The sequence below is a fragment of the Pelobates fuscus genome, chromosome 1 (genome assembly GCF_036172605.1).
Source record: "Pelobates fuscus isolate aPelFus1 chromosome 1, aPelFus1.pri, whole genome shotgun sequence".
Taxonomy (NCBI): domain Eukaryota; kingdom Metazoa; phylum Chordata; class Amphibia; order Anura; family Pelobatidae; genus Pelobates; species Pelobates fuscus.
This window is the reverse complement of record NC_086317.1, coordinates 300,495,988-300,512,252: the sequence shown is the minus strand read 5'-3', so window position 1 is coordinate 300,512,252 and position 16,265 is coordinate 300,495,988. Positions and strand designations below refer to the sequence as shown.

The 16,265-nt window shown below is 45.2% G+C and overlaps 2 protein-coding genes across 3 annotated transcripts in view; both read right to left on the bottom strand.

Annotated features, from left to right (window-relative positions):
* Nucleotides 1–16,265, bottom strand: part of TASL (TLR adaptor interacting with endolysosomal SLC15A4) — a 358,686-nt gene that overhangs the window by 307,307 nt on the left and 35,114 nt on the right. The gene's annotated exons all lie outside the window — the stretch shown is intronic.
* TAB3 (TGF-beta activated kinase 1 (MAP3K7) binding protein 3) overlaps nt 1–16,265 on the bottom strand; it is a 60,205-nt gene that overhangs the window by 42,754 nt on the left and 1,186 nt on the right. The window lies entirely within an intron of this gene.

Here is a 16,265-nt window from a genome sequence, read left to right as displayed (position 1 = left end):
TGGCTGTCTATATGTAGTTCGGCAAAAGCCGGTTTATCTTAGGCATCCCGTTCTTTTCCGGGAGAGAAAAGAAAGAAGAGAAAAAAAAAAAAAAAAAGGGATAAGGAGGGGGGGGGGGGGGGGGTGGGGAGGAACTGTGGGGTGGGGAGGACATGGTGTGTAAGCTGCGTGGCTCATCCTCCCCACAGTAGCGTGGGGTCTGTATGGTCATCACGCCTCGGAGTGGGTCAGCTTCCTCGGGCGGGGGTTCAGATCTCTGGTATCTCAGGCTACGCCTCTGGAGATGTATAGTCTCCACGGGTACCAAGTCAAGGCGCACTTACCCGAGCGCTCTCGCAGGGAGGCAGTCAGCGATTCCATGTCGTAGATACTCTCAACCTTATCTATCCATTGCCTAAGCGAGGGTACCGAAGGGCCCTTCCAGTGTAGGGGCATGAGCGTTTTCGCAGCGTTAAGCAAATGGATGGTCAGGGAGTTTTTGTATGCCTGCGTGGGAATAGGTGTATGGTGCAGGAGCATTGGTAGAGGTTGTAGGGGGACGTCATCGCTCGTGACCTCTTTGATCTTTGCCCTGATGTTTGGCATAATACGTCCTAACTTGGTGGTAGTGGAATTTGTCCAGTTGAGTAGGTTGTCGGTCCGTCATCAGGGTTTCGAGCGGTAGGAGCGTTCCCCCCGGACTCCACTGGCGCACATAGAACCAGTCTGTCTTCTGGAAGTTGTGTAGGGCGGCCGGCTGTAGGCCCCCCGCCAGTCCTGGGTTGTGAGTAATGGGTGTAAGCGGACTTGGGGAAGTGGTGAGTTGATGGGCATACCGCTTTCCGCACCAAACCCTGAGAGTGGCGTCTATCATCGGGTTCTTAGTTTGGAGATCCGAGAAGGTGGAGCCCCCGAGCCAAAGCCTAGATGGGATGGTGCCCTGTGACTGTTGTAGTTCCATGGTTACCCAACGTTTGGTGGTGGGACGCGTGTGCCAGTCCACTATTCGGTGCAGGTGCGTGGCCATGTAGTACGTGATCACTGATGGTAGCCCCACCCCTCCGGCCGTCTTCGGTCTCTCCAGGATCGACCTGCGAATGTGCGACTGCCCCTGGTTCCAGACAAACCTGCGGATAGCTGTGGATACTGATTTGAAAAACGTCTGGGGGATCCTGGAAGGCAGCGTTGCAAAGAGATACAGCAGCCTGGGTAGGACATTCATTTTACCCGCAATAAGTGCTCCCTCTCGGAGCCCCCCGGGGCGCGGACGTCCAACCCCTCACCAGCCCCCTCCCAAGCCAAGGTCGGGGAAAGGGTATAGGACCCCTTAGCCGTGAGGGGTGTGACAGGCGCGCAGCCGTCTCTCTCTCCACCCCCCTCCCCTGCCATCCTGGCGGGCCAGGGGCCTCCCCTCCATCAACCTCCTGGTCTTCAAGGTTACCCGCCGGCAAGCAACCAGTGACCCCTCCTACCCCCCCGTAGGCCCTCGACCCCCAGGGGTCAGTCCATCTTCAGCTAGCTGTAAACACTAGGGGCAGTCCGGTTGATCCCTGCAAGTTCCCAAAATCTTCTCCACAGGGCGGCCCTCCCCCCGGACTCTCCGAGATTGACCCCTTCTGCGGTATGAGCCCAGGCCCCCGGTTAGTGGTCACCTCCTACCCCATCTGGGGACAAGCCCCCCCCTCGGGATCCATCGGGCTGCTGTGAGCTGGGGAGTAAGGGCCTGACATTGAGGGAACCCGATCCTTCCTGGTAGTGAGCCCTCCCTCCCCCCCTCTCAAACAAGCTCAAACCCCCCTGGGGCTGCTTGGGGCCGTGGTAGCCTACCCTTCCTTGCCTCCCTTTGTAGGCTTCTCCTTCTCGGCCCGTACCCCTCCCAATTTGTGACTTCCAGGGAGTAAGGGATTTTTCGTGCAGTGTTGGGGACCCTTGGCCTGGGGGGAGTACAGTACATACCCAGGTCGATCAGTCTCAGTGTCTCTGTGTACAAACGCATTCCCTGGGTTGTTGGGTCACTTGCGGTGATCCGGTGTGGTGGTCACAGGGACCCCGGAGCCACCGATCCGGCAGGAGCACCCAGAGGGGACCCGCGCCCGGGGGAACCCCGACTTTCTACTCCTCTGAAGCATTGGGGCCACCTCGGCGTGTGGAAGAGCTAGGCGGAGCCCCCTCCGCAAGGTTTTCAGTCGGGACAGTGGGGCCCGTGGGCCTAGCTGGCGGGTTGTCAAGTATCCAGTTAGGTATAGGAATCTCTGGGAGGCCCGCAGCGCGCAGGAATCGGGGAATGTCATTAGGCCATCTTACAGTGAGCCAGTGGTTGTCTATTCTTGCCTGCAGACTGAGAGGGAATCCCCATTTGTATGGGATCCGCTTCTGCTGCAGGAGGCCAGTGAGTGGCCGTAGCGCCCTTCGGGCATCGAGGGTCAGAGTGGAGAGGTCGTGGAACAGGGATACTTGAGAGTCCATGAATCTAATGGTGCGTCTAGCCCTGGCAGCTCTCATAATTGCCTCCTTTAGCTGGAAAGATTGCAGGCAGCAGATCAGGTCTCTGGGTAATCCGTCCCTCCTCGGTGCTCTGAGTGCTCTATGGGCCCTTTCCAGGCAAAAGTCTGACGGTGCTTCTTCCCCCAGGAGTTGTGTGAACAGGCCCTCTAAAAGTTCCTTTGGAGATTCCCCATCAGATTCCGGCAGGCCTCTAACGCGGATGTTGTTGCGCCGGCCGCGGTTTTCGAGGTCTTCCACCTGGCGTCTTAGTTCTAGGAGGAGGTTGCCCTGCCATGAGGTTGCCATGTCGGTGGCCTGTTGGTGCTGGTCTGCTTGCATGCGTTGAACCTCCAGGTCATCCACCCTGTGTTCCAGTGTGGCCAGGTCTCTCCGAACCGCCGTTATTTCTTCCCTAATAGCCGTGCGGAGTTCGGCTACTAGCTCCTTCTTGTCCTGTCTGGTAAGCATATTTGCCGATATTGATGCCAGTTCCGCGGACATTCGAGTGAAGGCGTCTCTCTGTGGGGAGTCTTGTATGGGGCTTGTCCGGCTGCTCGATCCTGGGGACGTGGGCGCCATTTTGTCAGGGCCTCGTGCTCAGGTTATGCATTGTGGGGTGGAGAGAAATTCATCCATCGGCCCGGATTGCTGGCTCGTGGTGGTCTGTCGTGGACCAGGGGTAGCCCCCCTTTTCGGTTTGCCCATATAGACGAGGACAACTGCTATGTTTAATGTGCTTTGGCGGGTTGGGGCCTAGGAGCTCTCACTGCCTGCGTCCTACTCCATCGGCAGCCTAGCCACGCCCCCCCATATTTTTTTTATTTAACACAATCTGTTCCTTTCAAAACTTGAAAACCTCATAAAAAAAAAAAAAATATGAGGTGACAGTTCTCCTTTAAATCACTTTGAAAGTCCTTGAAATCCTTGACAATTCTCACTTTAGTGAATAGCTCTGTGGGTCTATCAGGAATAAGCAGGCAACAACACTTACAGTTGTAAATGCTTTATGTTGCTTGCTCGTAGGATTTGTAATATATTAATCTAAACCTAAACAATATTCAGTTTCAAATTAGTACAAACTGCAGACTACAATTCACATCTACAAAGTGCTATCGTCGCCAGAGATAGAGGAAATATGTCCATGTATTTATTGATATAAACAAATTACATACCGGATACTGCATACCAGAGTACAGAGTCAGTGTTATGTTAGACGACTAAAATCAAGGCACACCCAAATATAGTACTTATAAAAAAATAATAGGTCACACTGAATATTTAAGTCTCTTGGGGTATTCATATCGCATACAAAGAAAAATGTAATATTTTACAATAATTTTGAAGTGATTTAAAGTCTTGCTTTTGTTCAACCATATGCACAACCGTCCCAAGTTGAAAGACGTCGGAGAAGACTTTTGATGCCTGGGGGAGCGCAAGGGATGGGGGGACCATAGGGCACTATAGTATTAAGAATACAGATTTGTATGAATAAAACAATAGTGTTTAAAGGGACACTATAGTCACCAAAATTACTTTGGCTTAATAAAGCAGTTTTAGATGTATAGATCATGCCCCTACAGTCTCGCTACTCAATCCTTTGCCATTTAGGAGTTTCTTTTGTTTTTGTCCATGCAGCCCTGGCCGTGACTCTCACAGCATGCATAATAAAAATGATTTCGTTCTCAGACAAACTTGATCTAGAATTTTAATCATCTGCTCTTAAATTTAACTTTATAATAACATACAGGCAGCTCCTGTAAGGTCTAGCAAGCTATTCACAATGCATGAGAATTCTAAATTAAACAGGTTGTGCAATTAAGGAAGTGTAAACAATAGATCTCATTCTCAAGTGTTTAGGAGGGCTGTGCAAGTCAGACGCAGGACGTTTGATTCGGACTGTGTAAACAAAGTCATTTAAATCCTAAATGGAAGAGAACAGAGCTGTAAAACAGCTTCTGTAAGATAACTTTGTATTGATGACTGTAGTGTCCCTATAACATGAAATAGGTCAATTGTGGCTGAACAGACATGTAAGTTCAAATTCCAGGTTTTGTTTTAGTCAGAAATTCCAATTTAAAAGGTAAAATAGTCAACAATCTAAAAGTGTGTGATATCTGTGATACAAACATATACCGGTACTCCCAAATGTAATAGGAAAAATGTGTAGCTATACTAACCATGTAAGGAGACAGAAAGAAGAGGTGAGGGCTGCCCCAGTTAAAAATGCATTTACATGGGTAATAGGTGGAATGTTTCTTTATTTAATTTTTTTTGTTGTGGAGCAGAAGAAAGTCATGCAATATGCATAACATATCCACATTTACAATTTAAGTAAGAACAGTCACATTAGCACAATGCAATGAAAGAAAAGATATAAAATCGGGCATTAGTGGATGTGCCTATTTGAAAACATTTGCTTAAACATTGTTATAAGAACTGGACAATGCACTGGTGTTTTATAGCTATACACTAGGGGAGTCAGACCCTTAAAGGACCAGTCTAGGCACCCAGACCACTTCAGCTTAATGAAGTGGTCTGGGTGCCAGGTCCCTCTAGGATTAACCCTTTTTTTTTATAAACATAGCAGTTTCAGAGAAACTGCTATGTTTATAATAGGGTTAATCCAGCCTCCAAATCCTCTAGTGGCTGTCTCACTGACAGCCGCTAGAGGCGCTTGCGTGATTCTCACTGTGATTTCCACGCAAGCGTCCATAGGAAAGCATTATAAATGCTTATCTATGAGATCGGCTGAATGTGCGCGCAGCTCTTGCCGCGCATGCACCTTCAGCCGAAAGGGAGGATCGGAGGCGGAGAGGAGGAGGAGAGCTCCCCGCCCGGTGCTGGAATAAAGGTAAGTTTTAACCCTTTACTCTCCATCCAGCCCGGCGGGAGGGGGTCCCTGAGGGTGGGGGCACCCTCAGGGCACTATAGTGCCAGGAAAACAAGTGTTTTTCTGGCACTATAGTGGTCCTTTAAAATGACCACTATAGGGTCTTTAGGTCCCCCCCACCCCCAACTTCAGGGTCCCACTCCCGCTGGGCTGAAGGTGTTAAAAGCCCTTCAGCCACTTACCTTTCTCCAGTGCTGGGCGGAATCGCGGAAGAGCCTCTAGCGGCTGTCCGGGAGACAGCCACTAGAAGCTGGATTAACCCTCAGTGAGACATAGCAGTTTCTCTAAAACTGCTATGTTTACAGCTGCAGGGTTAACACTAGAGGGACCTGGCACCCAGACCACTTCATTGAGCTGAAGTGGCCTGGGTGCCTATAGTGGTCCTTTAAGTTGTGCATCAGAGTTCTCAAACCGTGTACCAATTTCAGCGGGAATAACCCGTTCTATCTTAGGTGGGGAACGATTTAAAATGGAGGGTATATGCAGAATTATTAACAGGTGCAGTGCCATTCTGGATGCTACCAGTAAGGTAGCTCAACTGGGTGTAAGCCCTTATATGATTGTGTGCTTCGGTATCGCTGGTCAAACTCTGAAGGATAAATGTAGAAAATTGATGGAAGTGCACTCCACCCCTTTGCCAAGGAATCCAGGGTGCTTAACTGGATATGTCCCAGTACCAAAATGGACAAAATATAGTAGTATAAATAGAAAATGAATCCAGGCACTCCAAATGAATTCCAAGAAAAAGACAATTTATTGGAGCCAGCAGCTACAAAGCGACGTTTCAACTCCTAAGGGTCTTTATCAAGCTCTGAAGGAAAGGCATATCTATACTGATTGTCTGGCTTGCTAGCCTCTCAGCAACTGCTCCCATTTGGGTGCAAATCTCTTAGTGTCTGAGTATATGGTAGCGGTTTTGCCTTACTCTGATACTAAAATGTAATTCTAATTCAAAGGCGTTACAAACTTAAAAACAACTATGACAACTTCTCCGGGTAAATAACCTGCTCAGTTTGTGGCATAGGGAAAATCAGAACGCTCTTAACTTGTGGTTGCCCTACTGATCAGTATGTCTAGTTGTTCTCCCTCCGCAGAGGACAGGGGTGCCCAGCGGCAGTTTAGGAGGCTTTACATAGCACAGTAATCACTACTAAACTGACAGTGTAAGGGTCAAGAGACTTATGGTCGGTTGGTTGTAGGATGCTCGTTTCATAGCCAGATTGGCAGTCACATTGGTCATTGGGTGGGTATATGGAAGAATATCCCAGAGGACAGCAACAAAACTTGGTGAAGTGCTGTTAAAATGAGGAAATAATAAATTATTATAAGGTGCCAAAAGAAACATATAACCAAGTGTACCTATAATACTTATTTGAATCATGCAAGATTATTTCACATGGAGAGCGAGTCTCGCAGCAGCAATGTACTGTGGGGACAGTTCTGGTTCAATTGACAGGGCTCGTTGTTGAGGTGGTTCAAAGGGGATTGTGTTTACAATGTTCCAGGAATGTCTCTGATGCCAGTCAGGTGTCGGGTCGTCCTGTGTGGCAATACCCAGGGTGGCAAGAAAGCTCTGACATTCTGCTCTTGAATAGAGCTTGTGGACTGTGCAATCCTTTATTACTTGAAGGGCTCATGGTGTTCCCCAGCAGAAAGGAATATTTTTTATCCCGCAGGGTGCTTGTAATAGGACATAGCGATTGTCTCCACAGCATGGTAGGTCTAGACAGGTCTGAGTAGAATGCAAACGAGTTTTGTTCAAAGACCAGAGTAGGTGAATTTCAGGCCGCCGCCATAACTGCCAATTTGGTCTAGGTGCGTGACGAATTATACAATTCGATCTCTTGAGGCCTGTTGGTGTGGCGGCTGGGATTGGATGCGTCTGTTGTAAAAATTATCTATTATTAGGCTTTTGGCCTGCTTGTGCGGTAGTAGGTGTTGAATGAGACGTCTCGGGAACTGTAGTACCTCCGTCTGGACCACCGTATCAGGAATATCCTGGATTTTTATATTCTTGCTTCGGCTGCGATCTTCCTGATCTGCTAACTTTTGTGCCATTGCTGCATGAGTTTGCGCTTGCTGCTTCTGTTCCGTGATAGTTGAGGCCTGGCTGGCTTTGAGGTATTTTGCCTCTTCCTCTGTGGCCTTGATGTTTTGCAGTTAGTGCATTATCCTGCTGAAAGGGGCAGCTGCCATCAGGGACCACAATTGCCATGACAGCCTGCTTTCTTAATAATGCATCCTCCTGCCAACAATTCCCCAGCTAAATGATGCACACGCATCATTTTGATATAAAATAAAATGTTATTCATCAAACCAGGCAACTTTCTTCCATTGCTCCATGGTTCCGTTTTGACGCTCACATCCTCATTGAAGGCACATTTTTCGGTAAACAGGAGTGATCATGGGCACTCTGAAAAGTCTCAGTATACGCATCAAATGGAGATGCACTGTGTGTTCTGACACCTTTCTTTCATGGTCAGTGTTATGTTTTTCAACAATCAGCTACTGTAGCTCTTCTATATGGCCCGTGTCAAAGTCACTTAAGTGAACCTGACTATTCACTGGCTGTCTGATATTTCCTACCCCTTGACAAGTGCCACTGTAACGATATATAATCAAGTTATTCACTTTTCTTTAGCAGTAAGGCAGACAGTAGTCTATCTATGGGTGCTTTACTATTGAAAAGTAAGACCGATTTGGTGCCGGTTTTTACAGTAATCTATTGTGCTAGCCAAGATGCACACTGCACATGTGCAACTACTGTTTGGCAAATTGTGGTGTCAGTGCTGGATGGAAGTGTGTGGTAGATCGAGAGCATGCATGCAGGCAGGCATATATATCCACTTTTAACCATCATGTTGGTGTTTGCAGTACGCCACAAACTTATATTATGATTACTAAGGTATTAAGGATAATTGTGGTAATTACTGTATACATACATCTACAAACGTTAAAGGAACACTTCCCTTTTATCCCACTACTCACTGCTCTCTCCACTTCTGGCCCCACCTCCTTGGCTAAAAATCAGTCTTTATTATCTCAGCCAATCCTACGCTTTCCCACGAGACCATCTGACTGAAATAGCAGTTTCACTCTGCTATTTCTGTGGAAGCGACTCTAGTGGCTGTCAGTATGACAGGTACTATAGGCATTTAAACCATGCAATGTAAACATTGCAGAAATGTATTTAAACATATTGTAGGGTTAAAACAAGAGAGACATGGCACCCAGAGCACTTCAATGAGTTGCCTAGTGTCCATTTAATAGGTGAACCTGTGACCAGTCATTAAAAAAAAAAAAAAAAAAAAAGTTGATAATACAGGTTTGTGTACTAAAAGAGTAAGAGGGAAATTACTGCTGAACAAAGCTATAGCAAAAGTGTATAAATTGTTCATCCTCTAGGTTCAAAACAGTTCTAGTCATGAAAAAGTTAACAGAAGGAAATCCGGTTTTCTCTTTTGTTGTCTGTTAATTATACACTTGGCTCAAATTCCTTTTTTGGTCATCAAGCAAATCCAAAGCAGGTACACAATAAGGGCAGCTATTTATCAGCCATGCAGCTTTAAAGACTAAGATAAGATTGAAAAAAAAAATAAATAAATAAATAAATACATTTCAAAGTATTTAATTTTCTCTATGTTAGATACTATGGAAATAACCAAGTAAATTTGTATCCGTATTTGAAATGGAACATTTTATTCTGGGATATATTACACACACAAGGATCTAGTCTAGATCAAAGAAAAATAATTCCTCTAACTTGAAATTTCTGTTTAGCTATGTCACAGAATGAAAAAAATATATAACACTATTGGTACTGCTTGTCAAGTGTTTTTCCCCCAGAAAATATCACAAAGTATAATATCAAGTTTCACATATAGGCTAAACAGGACACAAAAAATCTTAAAGCTGGGGCTGACTCCAATTTTAATGCATTTTTAATAATGTATTTAAATACAAAATGAATAGCAAAACAGGTTAAGAGGAAAAAAAGTTCAGTTTCTGCCTTTAGAAATTCCTAGGATTTGCATCTTCTGCTGTGGACTCTTCATATCAAGAAATAGTTGAAACTGCTATGACTAAGTTATAGCATAAGCAAATGTGACATTCAACATTCTAAAACAACTTCATCCAAACACAAATGAAACGGCTTTTAAGTTCATACCATGCTTGAAAAATTAATATAATATATATACACACACACACATATATATATATATATATATATATATATATATATATATAGGCAATATACTTATTGAACATATTTCATTTTGTCTTATAAAATCAAACTAAATTGAAGGTATGGAACAATATAAAACAGGATGTTTCCATCATTATGTAAAATAAAAGGGGGAAGGGTTAATGCTAGTGTACCTTTTAATGGTGAAAAAAATTGTTGTGTAACAATTTTCGAATAGACAATTTGAAAAAAAAATTTTAATACAGTTTCAAAGCTTATCCATTAAACGTGAAGTACACTATATGGGAGTCTTTCAGTCTATGTCTGAAGAGAAGCAATATAATTAGAACTGAGTCAGGCTAATAAATCTACTTTTGCACAGTTGGGTGAAACTGACCCCAGCATTTAAATGTCTAGAATAAATCATGCAAGAACAGCAAATAACAATGGACTCCTTTAGATTTACCTCGCACTTTACATACCATCCAGCAACAGAAGTAGCCTTTGAAGCACCCAAAAATACCAAGAAGTACACATTTATGCTTCCTCAAAATAACATAAGCATTTATCACGAGCTGTCACTTTCTAGAACACTCACTCATGACTCAATACCATTTATAGTTAACATGGCCACATTTGTAGACTGCAGGAGATAATCGTATAGAAAAACTGAATTCCCTGCATTGTTTGGAGCAGGCACATGTATATCAATATCTAGGATATTTCTAAGAATTATGAAATCAGGTTAGACTTCAGTATTACGGTACTGAATAATTATTTGGTTCATTGTCATGTAATCAAAACTATTTTCCCTCAAAACCCATCTTTTCAGGAATGCTTATGGCCTCAACGAGTAACTTCTATCTCCCAAACCTTCCTCTCGCTCTCTACTATAGGGTTACACTCCACTCTCACCTCCAGCTCTGTTACTTTCCCACCATGTCTTTTTGCTGACTATCTCAATACCCTTCCTATTGTGTTTTTATACCCCACCTCCTCTAGACTGTAAGCTCGTTTGAGGGTCCTCAACTACCTATTGTTCCTGTTACATTTTGTTATTGTCTCATTTGGTAATTCCCCTTTTATTGTAAAGCGCTGCGGAATAAGCTGGCGCCATATGAATACCAATAATAATTACATTTCCTTAAATCGTATGGCATTCTTCTTTAATATAAACTACTGAATTGAAATGTAGCTCTTCTTCTGCTAATAAACACTCACAGTGCATTGTAACATTGGCTTTGACAATGTCTTAGTACATTGTTTTGATGTAATTTCAAACTCTTAAAAGGGTGGTCTACCACCCACAAGGATTATTGTCTATTGCAACTTCCATGTTTGCAAATGTAATATAAAGATTAAACGTTAACATTTTATATCGTATTGCATCAATGCTTTGTATCCACCACAAAAGACTCACAGAGAACTTGATATCAAAGTTTCAAAAGTTACATGGGAACAAAGCTCTTTTCCCACTGTGACAATATTTTAGTAATATCACAAAAAAAGTGAGGGTTTTAAAAATTAAATCAATAGGGAGAGAAATAGAAGCATGCACTACTTTATTCATTATAATAAAAGGACAGCTCACAATACAGGCATTCGGCAAGTGGGTAGTTTGAAGCTATAGACTTCAAACTGATTCAACAGTCACTCTCACACAAACTGACAGAATAGCCTCATGAGACTAGTGAGCACATTATGGTGCCTACATGCACCATCACCGCAACCATGAAAGAGTTAAAAAAAAAAAAAAAAAACACACCTTTAAACACTTACTGGATTCCAGGTCCCTCGATGCAGAATCCGTCTCCATCTCCTCTGCGCAACTCAGGAACCTAATACGAATGCACGCCAAGCGCATTTAGCCTTCAACATAGTCAGGCATTGATGCACAGTGTGAGGACATTCAGCGTCATTTCATGGAGTTGAACTCTGTGAAACTGCAATTAGCGCCTCTAGTGGCTGTCTGGGAGACAGCCACTATAGGCAGTCTTAATCCTGCAATGTAAACATTGCAGTTTCTCTAAAACTGCAATGTTTTCAGCTGCAGGATTAAAAGGGACTCTCTAGTCACCCAAACCACTTCATCACATTGAGGTGTTCTGGGTGCAGTGCCCCTGTCCCTTAGTCCTGCTATGTAAAACATTGCAGTTTTAGAGAAACTGCAATAATTCCTTTGCAGGATTAAGACTTAAATCCATGAGATTCAAAGGAGGGAGGAAAGATAGACAATGCAGCCTACACTTAGTTATGATACTGAAACAGATAATATTTTTCAAATTCAGACTGAATGATCCAAATATTTGGAGGATTAATTTTCTTGAACACAACAATCTAAGACCCATAACATCTTGGTGGAAAATTAAGCGATCTCCTGGACTGTTAAATGACAAAACCACTCAGTATGTGCCTTATAGGGTAACAGTCAAAAATGCTGCTCCTTTCCAACAGATGTCATCTTGTAAGCAATTTGACAGACTAATAGTTATTTCATAAACTTTCAGAAAAAAAATAAACTATAAGCAAACTATCAACATTGACACATTAAAAATTATACTCTAGAAACATACAAAAAATGTAGGTGACATGAAAATAAAACAAATTCAATTTACTGGAACACTGACCACCATAACTACTACAACATCCTGCCACCCCACCCTCATTGTAAGTAGTCAACTCATTTTTAAATGGTTTAACTTCTTATCTGGGAACTGCCAACTATCACGTACTGCCTCCACTACTAAAAAATGCTGGAAAGCCATGGAAAGGTCAATGGCTAAACCCCTACAATATTTCACCATTTTTGAAGAGTAATAGTAGTGTGAACATAAACTCTCAGAGTGGCACTGTCAACCCCCCTCCCCCCATCCAAAATGAGTATTTCACAAAAAGTCAAAAGATATACCAAGACAAAATAGGTTCTACTTTGTCTCTGTATTTTTTCCTATGCCTGACACAGCTTTACACTACGTGGAACTACCGCCATCAAGCTTTGTCATTTCCTCCAGTTGTCACTAGTGACAGCCGTAGGGAAATTAAGCTCTTTCTATGTAGGATCAAGCGGTCTCACTGGATCCTCCATAAATCTCAATGCTGTACCATACGTGATAGTAAAGCGCTGACGTGAGATCCTAGCAGCAATAGCTGGAAGTGTATGGCAGTGCCTGCAAGGGATGTTTCAGGTAAGTATATCTCTTCTTTGCCTGCCCTCAGACCCCGAGCAGAGAAGTCACAGTTGGGGGGTCTTTGCAAATTATGCACACAGTGACAGTCACTCTAAGTTGGACACCAAGCAGGTTATTTTGTTACTAATTCAAATGTTTCCAAGCTCCAAATAAATCCACAGATTTAACCATTATTTTTAGTGAATCAGAAGAATTCCATAGTATAAACCAATATATAATACTGTAACAATTTTCTGCAAACCTCTTAATTTCTTGTACTTTGCCATTTTCAAAGAGGTATGCTCACAAAATATTTGGCTTTGTAGCCAACTTAAAAGATCAGGTTTTTAACAACATTCACTGTAAATAGGAGGCAATATTATGACTGTTTGGAAAGTTATGTAGTACAAAGAACTGTTAACACAGCATTCCAACATGAACAAGGGTGCAACAAAGAAGAAAAGGCCTTGTTTTGAACGTCCCTTTTGTAGGATATTGTAAAAAAAAATTTATGCTGGTAAAGAAATGTCTGCATTTACGAAACATTCCTTAAAAACAGAAAAGAAACATAATTTACCTATATAGAGATTTAGAAACATTGACTACATTCCCATTAATACCACTCACTGTCATTGTCACTAGCCTGAGCCCTGTCAAATACTCATTCTCTCTAGGCATAACCCTTTTACTCACTAATATTCAGGTCAGACACCATTTTTCTTAGTGTGCTCTATTATCATATTATCTTCCCCCTTACGATCAATAGGAAAAGTAGTTGTTCACTTGCTTAATCACTAGACCAAGACAGGCCCAATCTCTCTCGGCCTCTCTTTTTAGGTTCCAATCAGGCAAAGTTTCTTCTGAAAACCAGCAACCTCTCTCTTTCCTGCCGTTGCCAGTCGGCCCAGTCTCTCTCTACAGCCGTTGCCAGTTGAGCCTGGTTCCACTCTCTTGCTTTCTTCTGCCTGCCTATACACACACTCCTGCTCTCTTCTGCCTGCCTACACACACACACACACTCCTGCTCTCTTCTGCCTACACACACACACACACTCCTGCTCTCGTCTGCCTACACACACACACACTCCTGCTCTCGTCTGCCTACACACACACACACACTCCTGCTCTCGTCTGCCTACACACACACACACACACACACACTCCTGCTCTCACCTGCCTACACACACACACACACACACTCACACACTCCTGCTCTCGCCTGCCTACACACACACACACACACACACACACACTCCTGCTCTCGCCTGCCTACATACATACACACACACACTCCTGCTCTCTTCTGCCTGCCTACACACTCTTCTGCCTGCCTACACACACTCCTGCTCTCTTCTGCCTACCTACACACACACACACACACACTCCTGCTCTCGCCTGCCTACACACACACACTCCTGCTCTCGCCTGCCCACACACACACACTCCTGCTCTCGCCTGCCTACCCACACTCCTGCTCTCGCCTGCCTACCCACACACCTGCTCTCTTCTGCCTGCCTACACACACACACTTCTGCTCTCGCCTGCCTGCCTACACACACACACTTCTGCTCTCGCCTGCCTGCCTACACACACACACACACTTCTGCTCTCGCCTGCCTGCCTACACACACACACTTCTGCTCTCGCCTGCCTGCCTACACACACACACTTCTGCTCTCGCCTGCCTGCCTACACACACACACACACTATGCTCTCGCCTGCCTGTCAGCACTGTCTCCCTCTCTCTCCTGCCTGTCAGCACTGTCTCCCTCTCTCTCCCGTCAGCACTGTCTCCCTCTCTCTCCTGTCAGCACTGTCACTTAACTGTCTCTCTCTCCTGTCAGCACTGTCACTTAACTGTCTCTCTCTCCTGTCAGCACTGTCACTTAACTGTCTCTCTCTCCTGTCAGCACTGTCACTTAACTGTCTCTCTCTCCTGTCAGCACTGTCACTGTCTCTCTCTCCTGTCAGCACTGTCACTGTCTCTCTCTCCTGTCAGCACTGTCACTGTCTCTCTCTCCTGTCAGCACTGTCACTGTCTCTCTCCTGTCAGCACTGTCACTGTCTCTCTCCTGTCAGCACTGTCTCTCTCTCTCTCCTGTCAGCACTGTCACTGTCTCTCTCTCTCTCCTGTCAGCACTGTCACTGTCTCTCTCTCTCTCCTGTCAGCACTGTCACTGTCTCTCTCTCTCTCCTGTCAGCACTGTCACTGTCTCTCTCTCTCCTGTCAGCACTGTCACTTAACTGTCTCTCTCTCCTGTCAGCACTGTCACTGTCTCTCTCTCTCCTGTCAGCACTGTCACTGTCTCTCTCTCTCCTGTCAGCACTGTCACTGTCTCTCTCTCTCTCTCTCTCTCCTGTCAGCACTGTCACTTAACTGTCTCTCTCTCCTGTCAGCACTGTCACTGTCTCTCTCTCCTGTCAGCACTGTCACTGTCTCTCTCTCCTGTCAGCACTGTCACTGTCTCTCTCTCCTGTCAGCACTGTCACTGTCTCTCTCCTGTCAGCACTGTCTCTCTCTCTCTCCTGTCAGCACTGTCACTGTCTCTCTCTCTCTCTCTCCTGTCAGCACTGTCACTGTCTCTCTCTCTCTCCTGTCAGCACTGTCACTGTCTCTCTCTCTCCTGTCAGCACTGTCACTTAACTGTCTCTCTCTCCTGTCAGCACTGTCACTGTCTCTCTCTCTCCTGTCAGCACTGTCACTGTCTCTCTCTCTCCTGTCAGCACTGTCACTGTCTCTCTCTCTCTCTCTCTCCTGTCAGCACTGTCACTTAACTGTCTCTCTCTCCTGTCAGCACTGTCACTTAACTGTCTCTCTCTCCTGTCAGCACTGTCACTGTCTCTCTCTCCTGTCAGCACTGTCACTGTCTCTCTCTCTCCTGTCAGCACTGTCACTGTCTCTCTCTCTCCTGTCAGCACTGTCACTGTCTCTCTCTCTCTCTCTCTCCTGTCAGCACTGTCACTTAACTGTCTCTCTCTCCTGTCAGCACTGTCACTTAACTGTCTCTCTCTCCTGTCAGCACTGTCACTGTCTCTCTCTCTCCTGTCAGCACTGTCACTGTCTCTCTCTCTCCTGTCAGCACTGTCACTGTCTCTCTCTCTCCTGTCAGCACTGTCACTGTCTCTCTCTCTCCTGTCAGCACTGTCACTGTCTCTCTCTCTCCTGTCAGCACTGTCACTGTCTCTCTCTCTCCTGTCAGCACTGTCACTGTCTCTCTCTCTCTCCTGTCAGCACTGTCACTGTCTCTCTCTCTCTCTCCTGTCAGCACTGTCTCTCTCTCTCTCTCCTGTCAGCACTGTCACTGTCTCTCTCTCTCTCTCCTGTCAGCACTGTCACTGTCTCTCTCTCTCTCTCTCTCCTGTCAGCACTGTCACTGTCTCTCTCTCTCTCTCTCCTGTCAGCACTGTCACTGTCTCTCTCTCTCTCTCCTGTCAGCACTGTCACTGTCTCTCTCTCTCTCTCTCTCCTGTCAGCACTGTCACTGTCTCTCTCTCTCTCCTGTCAGCACTGTCACTGTCTCTCTCTCTCTCCTGTCAGCACTGTCACTGTCTCTCTCTC